The sequence below is a fragment of the Gossypium hirsutum genome, chromosome D04 (assembly GCF_007990345.1).
Source record: "Gossypium hirsutum isolate 1008001.06 chromosome D04, Gossypium_hirsutum_v2.1, whole genome shotgun sequence".
Lineage (NCBI taxonomy): Eukaryota > Viridiplantae > Streptophyta > Magnoliopsida > Malvales > Malvaceae > Gossypium > Gossypium hirsutum.
In genome coordinates, this window is record NC_053440.1 from 49,641,247 (window position 1) to 49,659,742 (window position 18,496).

An 18,496-nucleotide genomic window follows, 5' to 3' on the forward strand; every position below is an offset into this window, starting at 1 on the left:
TCTCAAAATATGAAATGCTATTTATTTAAAAAAAATTTTGATATATCGAGTAAAAATGAAACACGATGTCGTAGTAAAAAATGCGAAAATAAATTACATTGTTGGTATGCATAACAAAACAATAATAAAGACGATGATACAAGCATAAATAGCACGAGCGACAACAAATAAAAGATAAATAAAAAGACGAATCAATTATGTAAGATAATAAGTAAGTCGAAACCATTTCTATTTAAAACAAAAACAAAAATTAGTTGCCGACTTAAAAAAAAACAAAAATTGGGAGTCGCCACCAATCTTTTATTGAGGTGTGATTGGATCACCTAAAAAATAGCTTTGGTCTACTAGTTTTAGAAAAATAGATCCGGGAGTCGGTTACGTACGAGGAAGGATTAGCACCCTCATAACGCCCAAAATTGGTAACTAGTTAATTAATTAGTGTCTTAATGTCGAAAATTTAAAAATATGATTCTTAATAAAAACTTAAAAAACGTTACTTATTAACACCATGTTTGGTTCGTTGTATTGGAATAGAGGCGTAATGGAATAGAGACGTAATAGCAATTCAATTGTTTGGTTGAATGTAATGGAATAGAGGAGTAATAGTATTCTTGTGTTTTGTTTAGGTAAATGATTATTGTTATTGTTATTAAATTTTAATAATATTAATAATATCAATAATAAATAATTTAATCATATTTTAACATAATTATTATTAAATATAATTTAATAAAAATATATAATTTAATAAAATTCTTAATATTAAATATTCTTATATGAATTTACTAAAATCATAATATATAATACTATAAAATATAATTTAAAATAATTATTATTAAATATAATTTAATAAAAATATATAATTTAATAAAATTCTTAATATTAAATATTCTTATATGAATTTACTAAAATCATAATATATAATAATATAAAATATTATTTAAAATAATTATAATTAAATATAATTTAATAAAAATATATAAATTAATAAAATTCTTAATATTAAATATTCTTATATGAATTTACTAAAATCATAATATATAATACTACAAAATATAATTTAAAATTATTATTAAATATAATTAGATAAAAATATATAATTTAATAAAATTCTTAATATTAAATATTCTTATATGAATTTACTAAAATCATAATATATAATACTAAAATCATAATATATATAATTTAATTTTTGAATGAATGCAAATGAATCACTATGAATGTTTCATTCATAAGATCTCCCCTGCTGTAACTTCTTCCTAGATAAAGGTTGAAAAACAATAGCAAACAAATAATTCAAAGGATTTTTTCATTAATTTTATAAATGTTAATTGGGAGAAGCAACTCCAGAAATCATCATATGTTATAAATAATTCAACACTTATGAGCTAAACAAAGGAGCTTGATGATATCCCAATACACAGGTTTATACAAACTTGATAACAATCTTCCATCAAAAGTGTACGGATGAAGATAAGAGATGGTGACATTTTGGTAAGATAAAGGTTCCAGGACAGCTTATCGCCCCAAAAGCGCAACACGATCCTTCTGTACTGCCTGTGTCAGGTTGATGTCAAAAAGTTCGAATCGTATGGGCATCTCCATCTCATAGAAGGGGTTCTTCAAAACATAATCTGTGTAGAGCTCATAAACAACTTTCAAGAGAGCCTCCACGTGCTGTGTCCCAGGTTCACAAACTACAAAGAACTTTGTCCCTGAAAATCATAACATGCATATTTGCAAAAGGAAATATATATCCAATATCCAATATCACTAGGTTAATTGATTGATTATAAAGCAGAAAGTATGCCCTATAACCTGCTTAGGCAAGAATTCAACTTAACAGAAGAGCGGAGAGAAGGAAGGAAGATCAACTAGGAAAGGTTTTTAACCTGTGCTGAATTTATGATATGGATGACTTTCCAAGCTTAGATGTTTCTAAAGCTGCATAGAAGGAAAAATTAAAACCAGATAGGAATACATCTAAAAGGTTCACCATTAAAGAATATTAACATGAACTCAAATGAGATGGATTAGGTAGTAAGTGCAAACTAGTACAAAATAAAAGTTCTGAATCAATTTGATAACCACCAATACCCATAATCCATCAAAATTTTCTTCTACTCAACTAAAAGCAAGAAACACATTCTCATTTATTTTCAAGAAAGACAAAGATTGGGAAGTTTCTAAAAATTTGCTATTTTTTCCAACAATCATAAATTCTTAATTAATTTTAATAGCATAAATCAACCAATTGAGATGATTAGATTGCATTCAAACTCACAAACAATTGCTCAAATACGAATTGCAACCCAGTGTGCTTAATAATCACAAGTCTCTCTCTCTCTCAAAATAGCAATGAAACCACAATAACCATGCACACCATAAACCCTTAACAGGACAAAAGGAAACAATTGATGAATAGCCCTTAATGACAGGGTATATCCAATCATCCTTATCTATCAATATCAAAGGATGAAAGAACACTTCCAAACATAAGCTCGGTTCACCACTTTGCGGAATCAATCATGTTAGTAAGTGACTTGTTTCTCAGTGAATTCCAGCCAAACACCAAATTAGTATTAAATGAGAATCTAAACTTGACAAGCACATACAGATATGGAATTTTCAACAGTAATTTATGGAAAACATTACAAGATGTTCCTAAGACAATAGTTTTTGAGCTTTGGTTTTGATCATTAAAGAAAAAGTGATAAGAATTAACACCATAAAAAGCATAGATGGGAGAGGACTCACAAACAATATTAAAGTTGCAATTGAGGAATAGGGATCAATTCCAGGTTCCATTTCTTCCAGAAAAAATTGATTAACATTTTTAAATAGTCAGAGCTGAGATCTTACAATCTTCCAGAAGACAAAGGGTGATTCAAAAAAAAGAAAAATAATACCTGGTTCATTCTCCATGCATCAGACAGTAAATTTTTCTGGTTCTCTAGAAAGAAAGAGAATAGTGTTGATTAATTATAGATTAAAATAGAGGAAATCCATGTGTAAAGTAAACCAAGAACCAAAAGCTAACCAGAATCGACAGCTTTAATTTCCCTCATGGTAGCATCAGCTGACATCAATGGTTTGATTAAGAACTGTGCGAACCTAGAGAGCAAGTGACAGGAAAACACCCAATCTCACATACATTAAATGAACATTGATGAAAATTAGAGCTAAAGAAATACTGCACAAACAACATCTACCGGTCCAAAGCCTCTTCAAAGCAATCAATGTTGACATCAAAAAAATAGTTGGTCATCTCAGAAGCTGTGAAGGCGTTTGTGCTGCCTCCATGCAGTAAATCAGGAAAAAAGAACTACGTAATAAAATCAAAGGAATACTATCTGAAAACAAGTCATACAAATAATTTTACTTCACTATAAGCCTCTTGTTTTATGGCATCTCTTCAAAAATTTTGAAGTTAATTTTATTCAAAGTTAGCTAATAATAATCAGTTATTAGATCACATACATTGTACACGAATCCTTTCAAATTTGATGTTCAATTGGTTTAAGATTAAGATTTCTTATCTATTATATGTATTTCTGTGATTATAGTATTATTGAAATATTTTGGCAAAAAAAGATACCAAGAATTTGTAATCACCCCTTTTATTTATGCTTCAAAACTAATATTGATGCTTTTATAGTTTAAAAGGTTTGTATTAAAAGGTTTGTATCAATAACACTATGAGGAACAAAATTACTAAAGTCACATACTGTTAAAATTTAAAGTAAAAAAGGAACAAAAAATTTCCAGACAGTTCACAAATACAAATGGAAGATAAAATAAACGGATGAAAAAGATAAGCAATACCAAGAAAATGGGCAAGGCCTTCGAGGCCGTCAGGGTCACAAAAGGAACCGACACCCACATTCATAGAAGTAGCACACTGTAACATCAAAAAACAAAGAAATTAGGAAAAAAGAAAAAAAAAAGAAAGGTCAATAATAGTAATGGAATTGCTAATGAAATGAAAGTGAAGAAGGAATTGAAAAATTAATTTGCCTTGTCGGTATCGAGATCGCTGATAAGAAGAACTTGAAGGGAATTTCTAAGGATGATCCTCCGATACTCTCTTTTGTCAATTCTGGGCTTTAAAATCTCCACATCTTCTCTCCCGACCGCCATTTCTCAGTTCTCTGCTTTTCTATGTTTGGATTTTTTTGTTTTTGGATGATTTTGAGTTTGGTTATGGAAAGTGGAAAGTGATTCGGGTGGATTTTTATTTGACGGGCCAGAAATCTGAATCTGAATTAAAAATTACCTGAAATATGGGAACAGATGGAGAGAAAGTTATAGATCTGTGGGAGAAGATGAAGGAGAATATCTGAAATATGGCAAGAGAGTTTGAGGGCAGAAATTGTGTAGAGAGTTTGACGCAGATGAAGGAGAAGATGAAGGAGGGCAAAATTTGGAAAATGGGAAAAAAGAGCGGAACGTAATAGCTATTTAGTGCTGAAGGCAAGGAATGTCTATTACAGCTTCTTATGTAATAGAGGCTGAATGGAATAAGGCTGTATTACAATTACAGCCAACCAAACGTTGGTTTGGTGGTGGGCCCACCGATTTGGGGGGGAATGCATTCCTATTCCCCCAACCAAAGATGCTATAAGACTTTTAACATTTCGGAGAAAGAAAATGTCACACCCAATGCGTTAGGGCACGACATTCTAATTCCTCAAAAATGAATTAGTCCAAAATACTCGTGTAATAAAATTTAAAAAAATATTCATTTGTTTTAGATTTATAAAGAAATCGCGGCCTAATACGTTAGGGCACAATTTCTCAAAATCCTAAACGAATATTTCCTTTGTTATTATTTTTTTTTAAAAAAAATTTGTCTCGAGAAATCAATGTCACATCCAATACGTTAGGATACAACATATTAAATTCTCGACAACAAGCTTTTCATTTTATTTTTTGATTAATGAGTAATTCTCGATTGTTAGATTTAACGAAGAAAATTGGAACCCAATACGTTAGGGCTCAATTTCCTTGAAAATCCTAAATACGAGTATTATCTCAATTTTAAAAATTTTAAAAATTTTAAAATCAAGTAAAAAATGATGTAATGCTACATTAAGTGTAAAATACAATAATAAATACAACAATGGCATAGAAATAAACGAAATTAATGTACATAAAAACAACGACATGTAAAGTATTAAAAGAACAAAATATAAATGAAAACATAAATCAATAAGCAAATGAAGGAAATAAAGAAAAATATAAAGAGAAAAAAGGTACAAAATATATACATGAAATTATAAAGAATAAAAGACATACACATGGGTTTACATATAAAATTTTGGACTATAGAATTTATAACAAAATATATATAATGCATTTATGAAAATAAAGAAAAATATATAAATATACATATATATATTATAACATATGTGTTGAAAATATAAGTTTGTATTTAAGCAAATAAAAAACATAGACATGTACGTATATATATATATATATATATATATATATAAATATTCATTAGATAAATATATAAATACATACATGTACATATATATAAAAGTAAAAAAAAAATTGAAACTAAATATAAAAGTATATATATGTATATAAAAGTTAGGAAGTAAAGTAAAAATAAAAACATATGTACAAAATATATATAAGCATACGTATACTATATATAAAACAATATATATTACATAAAAACGATGCATTCGCATGAATATAAAAATAAATAAATAATAATAATGATACAAGATTAATGATGTCACATAATAGTATTAGTAATATTTAAATAATTAATTTAATAATAAAAAACTAAAATAACAAATAGATGATTAAATAGTATCAATAATCAAAGACCAATGAATTTAAAACAAAGAGTATAAAATAAAAAAATATAAGGCCAAATAAAATGTAAACAAATTTGAAAATAATGAATTTGAAAATGAATACTAAGGGAAAAAGAGATTTGAAATCAACAATATATAAATCAATAAATAAATTATACACAAATCAACAAAATAAGAACGCAAGAGAGAGAGAAATTTGAGTAAATACTCTTAAAAATTATTATTACTCCCCACTTCCCTCCTTTACAATGAAGGGAGAGGCATCTATTTATAGTTGAGCCTCCCAAAATCTAACGGTACAGATTAATTACATCAACGACTAAGATTTAAAATGTATCTACAAATTAAATCTCTAAGATTACAAAATCATATCTTCTAAGATTGCATATCATATCTAAGATTACATATCATATCTAAGATTGCATATCCTTGAAGATTATGTTTCCATATGCATCAAGCTTGTAGATAGACCTTCAACCTTTTCAAGTAATGGGCCATCCCGATCGGGCCAAATGATATAATTTTGGACTTTGTTTCATTGTTTTGGTTTTATTATTTTTTTATGAGCCCGGGCTAAATTGTCCTATTACAAAGTAAATAAACAAGTCGAATTAAAATGCCTTTGAAATAAAATGGGCACATAAATAAAAAAGTAAACATCATGCGAAACAACGAAACAATAAAGGAAATAAAAGAAATAAATAAAAAATATATATATGTATGTGTATATACATAAAATTATAAACATATGAAAAATATATGTATGTATATATATTTTAAAATTATAAAATATAAAAATATATGTAAGTATGTATATATACATATATATGTATATAAATTAAAATATGTATATATATATGTATATATATGTATATAAAAATTATGAAATATAAAAAATATATAAAAGTATGTGTATATATATATTTATAAAAATTAAAAAATATGCACGTATATATATTATAAAAATGTATACATGTATGTATATAACGAAATTTGAAATTTAAGAGGTATAAATGAGTAAATAATAATAATACAAGATTAATGGTATAATATAATAATGATAATAACATTGAAATAATTAATTAAATAATAAAATAGCTAAAAAACATGGACTAAATTGAACTAAAAACGAAAAAATGGGGTGAATTCGAAATAAATTAAAAGAAAGGACTAATTTGAACGCGCGAATAAATGGAGTGACTGGAAGGGCAATTTTCCCTTCTCCTCCAAAACGGCGTCGTTCCAGAAAGGACTAAATTGAAATTGCAGTAAAATTACGGGGTAAAATTGAAAAAAATACTTGATTTAAAAACAAAAAAGGCGGAAGGGCTAAAAGCACAATTAGCCCTTCCGTTTTAAAAACACGCAGATTCTAGAGTAGACGGGTCAGGTCGCGGTTCGGCCTTTGGGTCCTATGCAAAATGGCGCCGTTTCATATGCCTATAAAAGCCAATTTTTTTTTAAAAAAAATTCATTTTCTCTTCTTCCACTAAAAAAAACCAGAAATCACTCTCCCCTTCTCTAAAAAATTCCAAAAATTGGCTTGAGCACCAGCCATCTCCCATAGCGCCGGCTGCCGGCGCCGGCACTGCCGTACACGGCAGTGGGGAGTCAAAAAAATCTGCCTTTTCTCTCCGATGTACCTCCTCGACCCTCCGAGCACCCCGGCGATGACGAATAGGTAAAAAAACCTTCCTTTTTCTTTTTATTGTTGCTTCGAAATGAAAAGAAAAAAAGGAAACAAAATAAAAATGAAAATGAAAAATAATCACCTTGAAACTGTATATTATTCTGTTTTTGCCTCGTTTTAATTCCCTTTTTTATTTTCGAAAAAAAGAAAAAAGAAAACCCCATTACAATGGTTTGCCATGGCTTTATAGCCATGTTTACAAGATTTCTTTAATATTTGTTGTCATTTCTCTGCAGGTGTCGGTGTAAGTGGTGGTTGGAGCAGGTGGAGTTGGTGCGGCGCAGCAGTGGCAGTGTCAGACGTGCGCCGACCAGGACGGCTAGGGTTTCAACTTTTCTGAAACCCTAGTTTGACTTTTGTTATTTGGGTTTGGGTCACATGGGCTTGTTATAATTTGGGGCTGTAATTGGACTATTTATTTTTATTTGGTTTGGTTTCTGTTTTGGCACTGGGCCCGGGTAAAATTAGGCTACACCAAATTCCATTAAAAACATTTTTTTAAACGTCATTGAAAACAATTTACACTCGCAATGTATTCAAAATGATGGAACTTGGATCTAGGACATCAACATCCCTAAAGTTTCAATTTTTTTTCTTCATTTTAATAAAGCCTCATTTTTGTTTACACAAAAAAATTGGTTAGAATATGTCATAAGTCTTTGTACTCTTTGTAAATTTATTATTTATTCTATATACTTTTATTTCTAGAAATTTAGTTCCGTTACTTTTTATATTTCAAAATTCAGGTCCAACTGTTAATATTGCTAAATTCAAGCTCATTACAACGCCAATTTTTAGTTACACAGCTACCAAGTGAGTATTTTTATTATTATTTCAAAATGTCACACAAAAAAATTTAACCAAAAAAAAAGTAACAAAGTTAACATTTGGACCTGAATTTTGAAATCTAAAAAGTGAAAAGACTAAATTCCTAAAAATCAAAGTACATGGACTAAATTTCAAATTTGTGAAGAGTACAAGAACATATGACTTATTTTAACCAAAAAAATTCTCTAAACATCGTAATTGTATGTAATTTAGTATATATTACACTTGTATAAATTTTAGGGTAAACTACACTAGTAGTCAGCCAACTATTAATAAATTTATCTTTTGGTCATTTAACTATGAAAAGTTATAAAATGGTTATCCAACTATTAGTAAATTTCTTTTTTGGTCATCAAACTATGAAAAGTTACAAAATGGTCACCCAACTACTCAATTTTGTCTTTTTTGGTCACTAACTGGCTAACGATGACAACTTTTAAAATTGACATGATTGCAACTTTAACTCTCAATATTTATAAATTATGTCAATTTAGTCTTGGTTCTAAAAAAATAACCCTTAACATTTACATATTGTGTAATTTGTTTTTTTTTAGTTTTGCTTTTCTTTGTAACAATGATGATTAATTTTTTTAAAAAAAAGAGAAAATATGAAAATTATTATCTTGAATTTTTGGGTGTTTCCATATTTTGCACATTTTCAATCAAGTTTAGCTGATAAATTTATTTTTAAAAGCTTTTTAGGTGAAAGGTGTAAGGCCCAATATTGCCTAGCCCGTACATAAAAATAAACCAAATCAAAAATTAAAAGTCCAAAAAAACCAATAACATAGTCCTGTTCTTTACATCAGCAGACCTAAATCCAAGTAGGCCCAAATGCCTATGACCGGAATACTAAACTCGAATGACCTAATTACACCTAGCCCAAATCAGCCCAAAACACAAAAACACTCAGCAACCCTAGGGCAAACCCCAGCGCCACAGCAGCTTCTCTCGTCCGCGCGTGCCAGGCCTCTGTTCTCACGCGAGCCTCCGTACACGCGCACCTTCACCTCCGTACAGGCCACATCCCCCGCTCCCGTACACCGTACCTGCAAATGGGATGAAAACAACGCAGCAGAGAGCAAACCAATGGGATTTTTACTTTATTTTTGTTTTTGTTTTTTCATTTTTCATGGGATTTTTTCGGTTCTTTGTCAAATAAGGATATAAAAACCGAAAACCCCATATATTTTTGCTACACACGCATTCAGAATACAAAAAAAAATCACAATACCAAAAGGTGATTCCTGGGTTCCATTTTTTTCACAGATTGTTTTTCTCTTTTCTTTTGTCTTTTTACTTTACATCTATTGATTGTTTGTTAAGAAGAGAGCAGTAAAAAAGGGACATACCTGGTGACCGCATCCTCTCTCTCTCCGTTGTCATCGAAGTTGAGTGGGGATTGGAAGGTCTGAGGAGTCGATTCGCCAAACGGCACAGAGGGTTTTAATTTAGGTTTTGTCTTTCTGATGAAAGTGTTAGGGTTTGTTAGGTTTATCTTAGTTTTAATCGTAGGATTTGAAACGTCGCCGTTTGTTGTGGATGCAATAGCTTCAAAACGGCGTCGTCTGATGACTAAACCCGAGCGGTGACCCGATCCGAGGAAGGATCCGCGTATTTTAGATCAACTGGTCTATTTATTTGATAGGTCATTGCGTGTTTATTAGAATTGTGATTTAGTTTCTTTATTTGTTTGTAATTTGTACTGCATATTTGATATTGTATTCATTTAGATCCAAGCTTAAACGGTGCCGTTTCTGTGATTGATTGAAATTATCTCAATGTTCGTGTTTAATTGCTGATTTGATCTTTCAGTTTTGAAATAAATTTTAATTTAATACAAATTTAGTTTTATTTCTTAAAATTCAACAATATTTTTTAATTATAATAAATCCTACTTTCGTATATTAGAGTATTTAGTATTATTTGTAATATTTGTTTTAATAGTGTTTAAATTTATTATTATAATTTAAATTGTAATAAATTATTATTTTCATTTATATTGTAATAACAGATTTTGCCCGGGCTTTAAAGGGCCCAATTTACAATTGGCCTATGTGGCCGAATTAAAAAAACAAATTGAGGCCCAAACCAAATAGTGGCCCAAAACTGATTCAGGAAACCCTAGGGTTTCCAAGAAGCAACAGCGCCGCAACCGAGCCAAGCCAAGGTCGAATCTTCATGAATCTTCATACCTGCACGAAAATGGAAACAAATAGAATATGGAAAATGAAATCAGAGATTTGCAAATCAAATCAAAAGAAAATAGATATTGTTTCTTCTTTTATGTCTTTTTCATTCGGCTATTTAAAGCCATAGACAATACTGTAAAGGGGACCGAATTTTGAAAAATCAAAAGATATAAACTGTAATTTTCGCAATATCAAGAGCAAAGATCGAAGCAAAGGTGAATACTTGCAATTTTTTTTACATGCAAATAGAATAGAAAAGAGAAGGAAAGAAACAACCTGTTTTCGAGCCTGAAACCGCCATGGATAGCCGAGGAAGTCGTCACCGAGGATTGACGATCGGAAGTCGAAAGGTTTCTCTGCCTTTAGGGGCTCTTTTGTTGTTTTTTGCAAAGATTTAAGCCCAGATTCGGGCATAAGGGTGTTGAAAAGGCTAAAAGGGAGATTTTCCCTTTTCCCGGCCACCGCAAATGGCGGTGCCGGTGCCAGAGAACGGCGGCAGCGCGTGGTGGCCGATGATCGTCCGATGACCGACCGATGGTCGGAGGACTGAAGGGTTGAGAGGTTTTTTTTTTTGAAAAATTTGGTTTTTTTTAAAAAAAAATGGATTTTGGAAATGAAATTTGGTTTAAGTTTTGGCTTAAATAGCCAATTGAAAACGGCGCCGTTTTGAGGGGAGGATCCGTGTGTCGACCCGACCCGGACCCAGGATCCGCGTGTTTTTTATGCGGAGGGGCAAATTGCGCTTTTAGCCCCTCCGCCTTTAAATATCTTTATAATTAGGTTTTATTATTTTTTTAATTTTCCCCTTTAATTTATTTTAATTTCAATTTAACCCTTCTTGAACGACACCGTTTTAGAGGAGAAGGGGAAATTTCCCTTCCAGCCCCTCTATGTAACTCGCGTGTCAAATTAGTCCTTTTACTTTTATTTATTTACAGATTTACCCCAGATGTTTTAATTGCAATTCAATTTAGTTTTTTTATGTTCTTTTTATTTATTTTATTAATTAATAGTGTAATTATTATTTTTATTCTAAATTTTTTTATCTATATATATTCCTTTTATATGTACACATATATATTTAAAAAAAACGAATATTTTCTTATTTTTTTTAAAATAAATATTTTTATATATATTTACGTTTTTAAGTGGTTAAATACTCACCCTTTTTTAATATACTTATTTTTTATTATTTTATATATGTATGTATAATTATTTTTTTCTTTATTTTCATAAGTATATTATGTGTTGTATTTATAAATAAATTCTATAACCTAAAATTTTATTTGTAAATTATATGTATATTTTTAATCTTCATAATTTCCATGTGCACATCTTTTGATCCTTATTTATTTGTTCGCTATCCCATCCATTGTATAATTATGTTTACATTTAACATTTTGCATGTCATGGATTACCTTTTTTATTTTTTTATTCATTTACTTATATTATTTTTATGATGCATTTATTATTGTTATTATTGTTATCATAGCATTTGCATGTATAAAATCACGTTACATCATTTTTTTACTCAAATTTAAAGATAGAATTTTTTTTAAAATTGAGATAATGTTCGTATTTAGGATTTTCAAGGAAATTGAGCCCTAACGTATTGGGTTCTAATTTTCTTCGTTAAATCCGATAATCGAGCATTTCTCTTCAATCAAAAAAATAAAAAACTCATTATTGGGAATTCAACACGTTGTGTCCTAACGTATTGGATGTGACGCATTGATTTTTCGAAATGAAGATTTTTTTTAAAAAAAATAAAGGAAATATTCCGAGTTTGGGATTTTAAAGGAATTGTGCCCTAACGTATTGGGTGTGATTTCTTAAATCTTGGATAAGTGGATGTTCTTTTAAAGTAAAGGAAATATTCTGAGTTTGGGATTCTAAAGGAATCGTGCCCTAACGTATTGTGTGTGATTTCTTAAATCTTGGATAAGTGGATGTTCTTTTAAAAGTTTTATTGTACAAGTATTTTGGCCCAATTCATTTTGGGGAAAATTAGAATGTTGTGCCCTAACGCATTGGGTGTGGTCTCTTCTTTTTCTGAAATAATAAGGGACTTAAAACGTAGCCTTTTAAGTTTTGCTAAGGATTACGTTTTTTTCAAATTCTCGACCTTAAGACACTAATTAATTAACTAGGTACCAATTTTGGGCGTTACGAGGGTGCTAATCCTTCCTCGTACGTAACTGACTCCCGAATCTGTTTTTCTAAAACTCGTAGACCAAAGCCGTTTTTTTAGGTGATCCAATCACACCCTAATAAAGATTGGTGGCAACTCCCAATTTTAATTTTTTAAAAGGTCGACAACCAAAAACTTTTATTTTTCAAAAAGATGGTTTCGACATATATTTTATATTTTTAAATTCCTTATACATCAATATTTTGAGTCAATTGTATTTTCATTTAGTTTTGTGTACTTTTATTATTATTGTAATTTTATTTAAGCTTAGATTTAAAATTTGTTGATTATTACTTTCAATTTCAAAAATACTTTTCATATTTAATTTTGATTTTAAAAGGTTTTTTTAAATAAATCAATTTTTTATATTCATTGTCTTTAATATTATTTTAATATTTAGCTTAATATTGTTTTCAAACTTAATTTTAGTGAAATTTTATGAATAATATACAAATTCTTTCAAATTATTATTTTTAATATGTTTTAAATTTATTGAATATTATTTCAAAATTTCTATTATATATATTTTATTTTATTTTTTTTAATTTGATATTATTATTGGTTCATTTGTTCTTGAAATATTTTTATTTGTTACTCTATATATTTGAATAGTGTATTTTAGAACATAACTTAAATCTTGTTTTCATAATAATATTATATAACTCTTATATATATATATGTATAATTTATATGAAAATATTTTTAGTATTTATATATGTATATAAAATATAGCGTTAACTTCGAATTATTTTTTTCTTTTCCTTTTACATAGTTTTAAACATAAACATTTTGTTACATAAACTCTATTTATTTTATTGGTTTTATTGTTTGTTTATTTAAGTTTGTATGATGTGATTAAGGTTAATGTGGTATTTGCATAACACTTAATTATTGTTAATTTAAATTTAGATTGTATTTTATCCTTTACATTACATGTATTGTTATTTAATCATGTTCCTTTTGCGAGAATTATATTTTATTAAGGCACTATAGTTGTTTTATTACCTAATTCCTAAAATGCTTGATGTTCATAAATTCTCGAAAGAATCGTGCCCTAACTTACTGGGCTTCGATTCTTCTCGATGAATTTAGATAATCAAGTGTTCAATTTATTAAAACCATTCGATCTAAAAACTAAGCATCTAGGATTTCAAAATATTGAATCCTAACTTATTGGATGTGACATTCTGTTATCCCGATTTTAAAATAAAGGCAATGTTTGACGTTTAAGAACTTCGAGAAATCGAAACCTAACTTACTGGATTCTAATTTCTTGTTTGACTTAAATGACCTAACAACCTTTTCAAAATGCATGAATTTCAAAATTTGAAAATTAAAAGGACATACTTAATTTTGATGATTGAATTGCTGCACTCTAACTCACTGAGTGTGGCAATTCATCTCTTTAAAATGAGTACATCTTGCTATTCAATTCATTTTATTCAAACTTAAACTTTTAAAGGATCGTATTTTGAAATCTTTTCAAAATTTTAACCTTAAGACATTAAACAATCAATTTGGTACCAATTTTGGGCGTTACAAGAGTGCTAACCCTTCCTCGTACGTAACCGACTCCCGAACTTATTTTCACATATTTCGCAGACCAAATCTATTTTTAATGGTGAACCGGTCAGACCTTAATAAAAGATCGGTGACGACTCCCATTTTATTTTTAAAGTCGATCCCGGTTTTTTAAATTTAAAAAATAGTTTCGACAAAAGGGTCACAAAGAAAAGCAACAAAAAAGATCAACTCACACAATATTTAAATGTCGAGGGCTAGATATTTTAGAATTAAGACAAAATTGACACAATGTATAAATGTTGAGGGTTAAAGTTGCTATTGTGAAAATTTTAAAAGATGCCACCATTAGCCAGCTGGTGACAAAAAAAGATAAAATTGAATAGTTGGATGACCAAAAAAGAAATATACTAATAGTTGGATGATAACTAGATTAGTATACCCTAAAAATTAATATCTTGACAATTCTAATAATAATTTTTTCAATAGTTAAAATAATATTAAATATATATTATTTTTCATATTATATCTTATTTTGTATAAGATTTTCATTTTATCCAAGTGTGTAATTATTTTTTATACTATACAATTAAAGGATTAGTATTTACATACATAAAGACATACTCACAAGTCACCCCATACATTATCACCCATAAAAACAAACCAAAAATGAAAAGTCCCTTTTTTTCTCTCTTATTTTGCTATCCCGATGAGTTTTCTTTCATCGGATTTCAGTCGCCAGCGGTGACCTTATGGCCAACCGTCGACCCACTTTTCCTTCTCTTTCTATTCTCTTCCCTGTTTTTCCCCTTTCTTTCCCTCACTTCCTCATATGACTATTTTCTTCCTTCTTGGCCTCTCTTCATGCTTCTGCCCTTTTTCCCTTCTACAGTTGACTCCGAGATTGCTGGCGATTCTTGTAATAGTCTATTTTTCAATGTGTCAGAAGCAACAAGTTTGGAACCCCATTTTCGATGTCCGAGCCCATAAATATTATTATTTTGATATTTATGAGGTTAGTATAAAGTTTAATGAAAGTTTGGTCCATTAATTTTGTTAATTGGATAGTTAATTAATGTATAATGACTAAATTGTAAAAGTGATAAAAATTAATTATTATATATTTTAAATAAATTGAAAGACCAATTGAGCAATTGGATCGTTCTTAAATTGATAAAAGGTAGTGGATGACAATAAGAACCCACCAAATGTTGTTAATTATGCTTAAGCTTAATTAATAAAGATTAATTAAATTAGTTGTAATTAATTATAAATTAATCAAGGTATATATATAAGTCAAAATTTAAAGTCATCGTCTTTATTTTCTTCTTCTCTCCACCAAAGCTATTGAGAAAAACCTAGAAGCCATGGTTGTTTAACTTCAAGTATTCGGCCCTTCACTTTGTAAGTTCAATTTAGTCCGCTTCTTATAATTTTTACATTTTTGAGGTCCCGAGAGTTTGGTTTAGCTAGCGCGTGTAATAATTTGTAAAACCTTTTAAGTCTTCAAAAGTTTCCATTGATGAATGCTTGATGAAATTGGTGTTAAATTGTTAGATTTTAAGCTTAGAAATGAAAAATGACTAGTTTGTAAAGTTTAATTGCTAGTTTTTAAACATAGGGACTAAAGTGCATAAATTTAAAAATTGATGTTAAATTTTTGTAATTATAGATATTAGAGGGTTGTAGAAGAATGAAATTGAGATTGATTTTGAAATCGAAGCTCAAATTTGAAAGTTATGACAATTTTGGTTTTAGGGATTAAATTGAATAAAATGAATTTTTTTGGGAACATTCAAAAAGTGAAATTGAACTAACTTATGCATATAATAGGATGGTATAAGTTATTTCAAATTGATAAATTGAAATGAATTATCGTAATGGAGAATAATTGAGGGAAAGACAAAATTTCGAATTAGTCATCGGTATCTTGTTTGTTGTTGTTTTTGCCAAGTAAGTTCATATGGAACTTACTATGTTATTTTATGTTATTCTTGAATTATATTATAATGTCTATTACTTTAAGTTAATTATAATTTTGGTAATTTTGACATCTAAAAAACTAAATCGTAAAGTATGGAAAATATGATTAATATGAATAGATATGATGTACTGAATGGATATGAAATGCTTATATAATTGGATGATATGTATATGACAATATCACAGGGACTAAAATGATTCGAATATTGTAATGGTGCCCGTGTGAACTTAGTAAATTATTAGAATACAAATGGCATGCCATTAGGGTCTCCAAAAGGAAAATAGGTGTTTGATCATGGATTAATATGATGGCTTGAGATTTAGCATATGTTGCGAGTTCTCTGAAGCTCGTGTGAACAACATCGAACTAAGCTCTTGTAAGCAACCCAAATATGTTAGATTGTGTGAGTCACTTTAGAACGGAAGGCTTGTATGAGCCAATTTTTATATGTTAGCTCTTGTGGGCCTACAAGTCTGGTATTTGAGTTCAATTTACTTTAGTTCTCTAGGAAAAAAAACATAAATGAAAGTGGTAATTAAAATGGAAATGAAATAGTTGAAAAGAAAGGATTGAATTTGAATTGAATTGTTTATGTTAGCAAATTGAACATAGCTTGGTTAACATATGGTATAAGATGAAAATGGTTGTATATGTATATGACTTTGGTATTATGTCTATGCAAATGAACTAACATGTTTATTGTATGGTTGAATTGTGCATGAAAGTACAAGATTGCCAAAAGATGTTATATTTGTACCAATGTGTTTCAATTGTTAAATTGTTGTAATGTCAAGGTATGTTAAGTAAATTTCCTTTGTACTTACTAAGCATTCAATATGTTTATACCGTTGTTTCTTTTTCTTGTAGTTGTTAGCTTGTGAAACATGTCAATCAGATCACCTTGATGTTGGAAATCGGGTTTGGAAAACATGGCGGAAAATAAATTTAGGGAAAAACCAGAATTTTAATTTTTTTCTCCAAAATAAGAACTTGGTTGTGATATCTAAAGTAAGAAACTTTTAATCAAAATTGTACCTTTTCGATTCATCTAGGATGAACGCTTTGACCGAGTAGTATTCTCTACTATCCTCAAACTCACGTCTGTTGAGTGTGGGCTCGCTTCGAATCAGAAAATTTTTCACAAAAATTACCAATGGGATAATTTCATAATTTCTCTAAACTTTTGGGCCAAGTTATAAATAAGAAAAATATCTCTAGATTTTTTCTAAAATAATTTATTTATAGAATTTCTCTACAACTTTCTTTTGAATTCAAGTGTGTGTAAATAATGACCCCAAGACTCTCTTTATATAGAGAGAGTTTAAAGAGTTCAACTATGATTAAACTTAATTACTTTAATATTAAATTAAATTTAAAATTTATCTATAAATATTAAATTAAATTTAATATTAAGATAATCACTTTATTATTAATTTAATAAAATACTATTAAGATAAATATTTAATTTAATTTAATATTAAATGTATTAAAATAATATTATTTCCAGAATAGTTAATTTAAAATAAAATTTTTTAGTAGAGTCCCAGTAGGAGTGTAATTCTTCCATTGCTCAACCACCAAAAAATCATCACCGTCGACCATTTGCCAGCCACCGAAATGCTGTCGCCGTAGTTGCCGACACCCCAAGCTGGTTCGATTTCTACTGATTCGGTTTGAGCCAGTGACGGCCTTATCGGTCCAGTCTAGCTATCGATTAGACCATCAGTCTGATTTCACATAACAAGTCCGATTTCACATAGCAAGCCTGGTTCGACAAATTTTTGGGTATTAGTCTAGCTATTTACAGATTTTCCAAATTAATTTTTTAAGAAAATTCTTTAATCAAACTTTCTAGTTGAACAATTCTTATGACCGCCCAATTTAATTCTACATCGAATAAATCAACTCAATTAAATTATTTCCAAAGTCGTAGAATTTTCTTCTGATTCAAATGCAGTCCGGTTGAGCTTTTGTTGAGCTAGTGGAGAGACCAATCGGACATATATAATTATGCTTTAGTAATTGCAATTACGTCCAGAAGCATTGTTCCGATAATTCGCAATTACATAATCATAGAGTCAATCCACAAGAAGTACCATGATTGAAAACTCCTTATTGTATACTCTTTATGAAATCAATTTATCCCGTCCAATGACCTCGTCATGTGTGTGTTACCCTTATATGATATCCTTGATTCCTTTGCGTTAAATCCATTCACTAAATACAATCTTATTTTTATCTCATTGTTACCCTTGTGTC

At 29.2% G+C, this 18,496-nt stretch overlaps 1 long non-coding RNA gene across 4 annotated transcripts; it reads right to left on the minus strand.

Annotated features, from left to right (window-relative positions):
- Positions 1 to 1,292: 1,292 nt before the first annotated feature.
- Positions 1,293 to 3,903, minus strand: LOC107915055 (uncharacterized). Of its 4 annotated transcripts, none has more exons than XR_005911913.1 (5): positions 3,826 to 3,903; positions 3,041 to 3,114; positions 2,910 to 2,953; positions 1,893 to 1,944; positions 1,293 to 1,715 (listed from the first exon to the last, which is right to left on the minus strand). It is a non-coding gene; the product is annotated as an uncharacterized lncRNA (long non-coding RNA). The 4 variants fall into 4 exon arrangements; XR_005911912.1 differs by having other exon boundaries at positions 3,213 to 3,873; XR_005911910.1 differs by lacking the exon at positions 1,893 to 1,944.
- Between the last annotated feature and the right edge of the window lie 14,593 nt (positions 3,904 to 18,496).